This window comes from Acanthisitta chloris, unplaced genomic scaffold (assembly GCF_000695815.1).
Source record: "Acanthisitta chloris isolate BGI_N310 unplaced genomic scaffold, ASM69581v1 scaffold11226, whole genome shotgun sequence".
NCBI lineage: Eukaryota > Metazoa > Chordata > Aves > Passeriformes > Acanthisittidae > Acanthisitta > Acanthisitta chloris.
In genome coordinates, this window is record NW_008676488.1 from 1 (window position 1) to 7,164 (window position 7,164).

The following is a 7,164-nucleotide window of genomic DNA, read 5'->3' on the forward strand; positions in this document are numbered from 1 at the left end:
CCTACCACCGGCCGCGGGGAGCAGCTCGGGACGGCCCCGAATGAAGCACGGCACACGGTCACCGCTGCTCGGGACCGCAGCCCCAGCGGGTGGCTGCTGGCAGCAACTGCTCTGCTACTGTTCCAGCCCTGCAGCCACCGTGTCCTGGCAGTACCAGCTCTCCTGCCCACATCCTTGTCCCACCTGCAGTCTCTTGGCACGGGGCAGAGCGTGGAGAGGCCTCCACCAGCACGGTGGCTCCCACAGAAGCAGACCAGCCTTGTTTAACCAGAGCTCTCACTGGCAAAGCATTTCCTCTGCTCACAGGCTCATTAGCCAGCACAGACATTCCTCTGTCCCACAGAGCAAACCATCAGCTGCAGCCTTGCTCTGTGCAGCCTCTCCTGCCTGTCATCGCCCCCACACCGGCTCCTCTGAGACCCCCTGCCTGGTCCTTCACCTGGATGGAGCCTTGGGTGCATCCCTGGGCTGTGTCGTGCCATCCTGGCTGTGGCTGGCCATGCATTGGCTCCTGCCTGTTGCCCAGCAATGGTCAGTTTTGGTCTGAGGTATTCTAAGCCCTCACTGAGTTCTCTCTCTCTGTCCCTGCAGGTGATCATTAACTGCTTTATCATGTGCAGCTGAAGATTCTGCTGCTACTTGCAGCCTCCCCATTAACTGCTTTATCATGTGCAGCTAAAGATTCTGCTGCTAATTGCAGCCTCCCAGTCCTCTGGTTTGGCTGCTGCTGCACCTGCTCTGGCATCCTGGATAGGATTTGGATAAATATCACTGAGCAACACCCAAACCATCAGTGTGTTATCAATATTCTTCTCATACTGAGGCAAAACCCAGCACTGTATTAGCTACTGGGAAAATTGCTATGAAATGAACTCTATTCCAGCCCAAAATGTATTCAGGTGTGAGCTCAAAGCTTGTGACCCGAGGCTGCAGCAAGCCCAGCTCATTGTGCTCATCCTCTCTCAGTGTCATAACTCTGTGTAACTCATCCTCCTTAAAATTCACTTATTGGAGCTAAACAAGTGATATCTCTCAGCACTGTGCTGAGCTGCTGCTGAGTGCTGAGTGCTCTCCTTCCCAGTGGGAGAGGGAAGCCAGGCTTAGTGTGAGATTTAGCAGCTCCACTGCCTCTATCCCCTGGCAGCCCTGTGCCCGCTGCCGTGCCAGGGCTCCAGCGTGTCCCCAGCATTGTGCTGGCCCTGCCAGAGCCATGTGTGAGCCCCAGTAGTGCCACAGCAGCACTGGGCACTGCTGCAGCATGGGGCTGCTCATGGGGTCCCAGCCTCGCTGCCCCCAAATCCCCATCGCAGCCGTCCCACTGCTCCACGAAGGAGGAACGAGAGAGGGAGGAGACATAATTCAATCTGGGGCTGAAAAATGCCTTAACTTAATTTCGGTGGGTCACGGACGTAATCGAATCAGCCCTGTGCATTGGAATATCGTTTCCATGTTTCCACAAGACGGGTAATTGTGCTCGGAAAACCAGCCCTTGGTGCTGAGCAGGAAAATGTGCCCTGGGGGTGGGAGGGGGCCTGGGGCTGGGCCGGCAGGGCTGAACAGAGCTGGGGTGCGCTGCCGTGGCCCAGGGCAGCGACGAGGGCTGGGAGGCTGTGCTGGTGGTGGCATACAGGTGAGAGGTGCTCCAGGCAGGAGGACTCCGGGCAGGGAGTGGTGGTGCCGGCACGACACGGGGCGAGCCACAGCTCCGTGTGGAGCACAGTGCCAGATCCCAGCCTTCGGGAACGTTCAGTGATGGATTAAATGCAATCTGACTACCACTGTGGGAGGTTGGAGAGAATTACTTCATACAAATGCACTTCGGAAAGTATTTAGAGTCAAATTTTCAAAAGCCCCTGAACGATTTAAGAGCCAAAATCCCATTTTCCAAAGTCACTTAAACGAGCAAGAAAAGATCAGTTAAGAAAACACGCGGCCAGCCGGGGCCTGGCGGGACAGGCTGCCCTCGCCCCCAGACACGAGGGTGCATCAGCCCCAGGAAGCATCCCTGGGTTCCCACCTGGGGGTTCAGCCTGGGATAGGTCCCAGTGGGTTGTCTGGACGGGAATGTTCCCGCTGGGATCAGAGTGCAAGGGCAGCAAGGGTCCCTGGCTGTAAGGGGAGAAGCAGAGCTGCAGTTGGGAACCACAGGGCTCCCTCCCTTACCCCACAACCGCTGCAGCCTCCTAAAAGCATCTCCAGTTCCCCGCTTAGCATCCTAATGAACCGCAAGGGCAGCTGGGACCCTCTGAGGCAGCAACCATGGAGACTCGACCCCCCCAAAGAGCAAATCCCAAAGCAATTAGCTTTGCAAGCCTCGGCTGGGCTGGTGGAGGGTCCACATTCCTCGGTGGCTGTAAAGCTCTTTACTGGGATTGTTTTCCTGTGTGAGCCCTGCCCAGGGTACACATGGCCGTGGCTCCAGCTCCCAGCACCTTTGGTGCATGTCATAAAAACCCACTCTCAGCACGTTGCCTTTGCTCAGGCTGAATCGAAGTGGGTTTTATACACTTCCCCCAATAGAAAGCAAAAAGGATCTGAGACAGAATTCTTGCTCCAGGATCCTTTACAATTCCTGGAGGACATTTTTGGAAAGGGAAGGGTTGTATTTACTTTGGCAGCTGACTCGGCTCCTATATACATATGCATGGAAAAACTGCACTCACCTACGGTTTCCAGGGCTCCCTTGCCTGCAGAGCACCAGCCCAGGTGGGAGCTGGTGGCCCCCAGACCTCTGTTTGGAAATGGCATGTGGAATTGGAAGTTGGAGGCTAACCCTTTCCCCAGCCCTTCCCAGGAGTGCTGAGGAGACAGCCCTGGAGCTCACTGCAGCTTAACACAACCAGATCCAGGACTATCCCCACGATGCCCATTGTGCCCCACATGCCCCTGCCGCCTCCCTCTCCAGGCACCTCTCCCCACCTGCACCTCCAGCCTCTCCGTGGCTGCTGTGATTAATTCCCTGACAGTGGAGCAGGAATAAATCCACTCGTTGGCACGTTGTAAATTCATCACGTGCTGGGGACGCACATTCCAGCCCACCATAAACACCCCTGGCTATGAGCTAGTAAATCTGCCTCCAGAGCAGAGGGCGAGCGGAGTCCCTGTGTCCCAGGGGCTGCTCCGTCCCAGTCTGGGGTCACCCAGCTGTGCCTGGAGGAGGGTGGCTCAGGAGAGGAGCTGTCAGGAGCAGATTCACCTGGCTGCTGTCACCCTCCTCCCCATGCTGTTCCTGCACCCAGGTGAGTGCTCCCATGAGTGCTGGGGACCCATCCCATGGGATGAGGGAGCTGCCCAGGACACACAGAGGTTTGCTTCCCCAGTTCTCTGCTGAGCTACTGAAACATTTATGCAGTAAACTAGTCGTAAAATAGGAAAAAAATCCAACGTTTTATTATCCACCAAACAGCTGCTGCTTCATTTTACGGGGGTCATTCCCCCAGGAGGGCAGGCTGGTGGAGAACCAGCACCAGTCCAGGTCCTGGTGGGCTCCTAGCACCCCTGGCTTGGCTCCTCCAGCCCCATTCACCCCTCAGAACCAGGCACAGCCAGGGAAGGCCATGTGTGGCTTTAGGGGTTCATCAGCCTCACTATTGTTGGGGCTGTCAGCAGGTTGCCCTGAGAAAGTGGCACAGGGGGCCCTGCTTGGTGGGTGCTGCACCCGGGGGCACCCCAAGATCCGTCTGTGAGGTCAGACAGTGCGTGGGCAGCTCTGGAGGGCAGGGCAGGGAGCAGGGAAAAGGGAACAGGGAGCAGGGCTGGTTCCCATCACCTTCCCCAGGAGAGGAAGCTAGGGCACAGCTCAGCATCCCTTTCCCAGAGGAAGCTGAGTGCTCGGGACGTGGCATCACTGGGCAGGGTTGCAGGATGTGGATGCCAGCCTGGGGGGCCAGAGCAGCACAGAGCCTGCACCCCTGGAGAGCTGACTGTGGGCTGGGGGTCCCTGGGCAGCACCGCTGGATAGAGCCCCCATGGCGGGGTAAGCATCAACAGGGACGTGTTGATGCTCACAGGGCACCAACAGGGCTGCCCTGTCCTTGCTGCTCCCCTTCCTCCTTTTCCATCCCTTGTGCCCCTCTTGCCTGTGCCAGTGGGAGCTGTGCTCCATGTGGGCACAGTTTGGGCACGGTCACGGCCTGTGGGGAGGGGGCACGGGGGGCTGTGCCTGCCCTGGCTCTGCACTGAGAGCTCCCAGCAGCTCCAGCCTCTATGAAATAATTTGTTATTTTAGTTGTAAAACAGTAAGTGGCCCCTTTCCAGGCAGAGAAGGGAAAAGCCAAATGAGCCTCACTCCCACTAATGACTGAACCAGTCAGTCAGCATGGGCAGGACTGGCATGGGAGCAGGAGCTGCCTCCCCTGTGCCCTCTGACACTCCTGAGCCCCCTCCAGGGCCCTCGTGCCCCCTCTCCCTTCCCTGTGACCTCTCCTTTGCCCCAGCATAAGGAAAGAGCTAGTGACTAAGTACTGGGGCTGTCACCTCCCAGAGGAGCTTTTGTTCAGGGCCACGGTGCTGCAGGGGCACACCCTGCCTCACCATGCTCTTCCTTATGGGCTCCAGGAGAATCTCTGCTGCAGAGGACACAGTGGAGCTCCAGTGTGCCCAGTGCAGCAGCGATGCCCTGGCCATTCCCAGGCACAGCAGTGAGGTGGGAGCAGCACAGCACAGCCCAGTCCCACCTGTCCTGATCTCAAACCCTTTGTGCCCCACCCTGGCTGCTGAGGAAGTTTCCCAACCTGAGCTTCCAAGGGGATGGGAAGGCCTAGAAGGGAGGTGTGGATGGAAGGGACCATGTAATTCCTGAGGTGTGGGTGTCAGTTCCTCCGTGGCATCTCCCCAGGGATGGGGAGACCTGGAATTCCCCTCAGTCACTGTGAGCAGGAGCCCTGGGGTGAGCAGGGTCTCAGCAGGGCCTCGCGCAGGGATTCGACCCCCACCACTGCTGGCTCTGAGTGCTGGGTATGGACAGAGGGCCCAGCAGAGTTTCCTTGGGGTCATTCTCAGCTCCCAGGGATCTGGCAGGGATGCCAGGGCAGCCCAGCCATCACTCCTGGAGTCTGGCAGGCTCCGGGGCTGTGCAGGCAACACCCCTCCCTGCTGTCAGGTTATAGACTCGAGTCCTCAAAAATGCAAAAAATGCATGGGGAATCAAGGTTGGCCTGAAGAGTTTTGATCTCTCGCAATTGCTGCAGCGCTGCTGTAAGTGCATCCAGATGGCTCAGACCACACAGAGGCAGCACCACCACCATCACCTCCAGGCCACCCTGTCCCACCTCTCCTGCCCTGCCCGGGCACCTCGGGCAGCGCTCGGGGATGTAGCAGGGCCAGCTGTGTGTCATTAGGGTTAAACCTCACGAGTGGCTCCAGGATGACCTGTCCCCCCAGGGCTGGGGTCTCCTCATGTTGCTCCCGGGTAGAGGCATAGCCCTGGTTTGTACCTGGGAGAGGGATGTGACCTCCAGTTGTTTGCTAAATGGAACAGGGACCTGAGCATCCTGCAGCCAAACCTTAGAGCAGCTGCTGAGGAGTGGTGCTGAACTGTGTCTCAAAACCACTAGTGCTCTCCCCTCAGCTCTGGATGATCCCTGTGTGGCTGTGATGAGCTCCTCAGTGCAGCAGCTCACTGACTCCATGGCTTCACTGGCTATTTGGCCTGAGCATTGCTACTGCTAACACTTCAAATGGTTGGTGTAGTTTGCAGCAGGTGAGCACTGTGCCTGCAGGAAGCCAAGGCAGGGCAGACCTGGTTTGGTTTAGTGCTTTTACTGCAGCTTGGAGTTAAGCATGGATGGATGGATGGGTGGATGGATGGAGGGATTGATGGATGGTTGGATGGATGGATGGATGGATGGAGGGATGGATGGAGGGATGGATGGGTGGAGGGATGGATGGAGGGAGGGATGGATGGATGGATGGCCTATGCCAAGAGGCTGGTGGATGCCCCAGCCTCGAGGGATGCGCCTGAGGGTGCTCCCAGCTCAGTGCACAGGTTCTGGCCCCATTGTGAGCACTGCTGTCTGTCTTCCTCCTGCTGCCCAAGATCTGAGGGGCAGATGATGCTAAACCAGGCTCGTTTTGACCCACCACTCACATTACTCATGCTCAGAGCCAGGTGGGGGCAGGGCTGGTGGGATGCTGCAGGTGCCTGGATGTGGCCAGGGGTGCTGGAGTGGGCAGAGGGGGGCACAGGCAGGACTGAGGGTCCCTCCTGCCTGCATGGGCTCCTCCAGAGCACTAGTGCTGCCAGTGCTGACTCCTGGTCTCATTCCTTGCAGGAGTGGAAATGATTTTTCCCAAAACTTGTCCTCAGGGAGCAAACCCACAGCGGCTTTTGTCAAAAAGCAAGAGCATTTCTAGGGACATCAGAATTTCCTTTCCTGAAAGCCAATTCCCAGGAAAGAAAACATGTTTTGACCAAAATGCAATGCCCAGTTCTCTGTGGTTTAGCTGAGAGCAGAAGATGCAGTGCCAGTGGTGCAAGGCTGGTGCCTTGCCTGGCTCTGCTGCTCCCCAGTGAGGGGACGAGGGGCTGCCCCACCCTGCAGCCAACATCACCCCAGTGCCAGCCTGGTGGGGATGCTCCCAGTACCCAGCCTGTTCCTCCTGCTCCTCTCCCACCACCCGGGGCGAGGTCCCAGTCCCATCCCCACTCACCTCTCACCCTCAGCCTCGGCCATGCGCTGGTGGCCACACTCCCCCTCCCCTGTGCTGCCCACTAAACCGAGGAAGTCGCAACCGCAGAGCTCTTGAAAGCATTTTTTTGGTGGAGACCACCGGTACTGAGAGATTAAAATTGCTGTTGTTTCTTCCATTACTCAGCTTTCCTGAATTATGGGGTGTAATACTCAGGGAGTGGGAATAATTAGGGGAGAACAATGGCAGGCTTGAAGGCTTAACTACGCCTGTGTGGTACTGCCGGCCAGGCCAGCCTGCTGTCACATTTCTCTAGGCCTCCATTTTCCACAGCCTGTGCCAAGCCCTTTCCACTACGGTACCCGCTCCGGCTTCCTCATTCCTGGGCTGTCCCGGTTAACGCTCTGCTCCCCAGCTCCTGCCCAGGGCACCCATGGCACAGCACCCAGGAGTGTGGGGCAGAGGGATGCTGGAGCCTGGGGGATGCTGGAGTGAGGGGCAGAGGGATGCTGGAGCCTGGGGGATGCTGGAGTG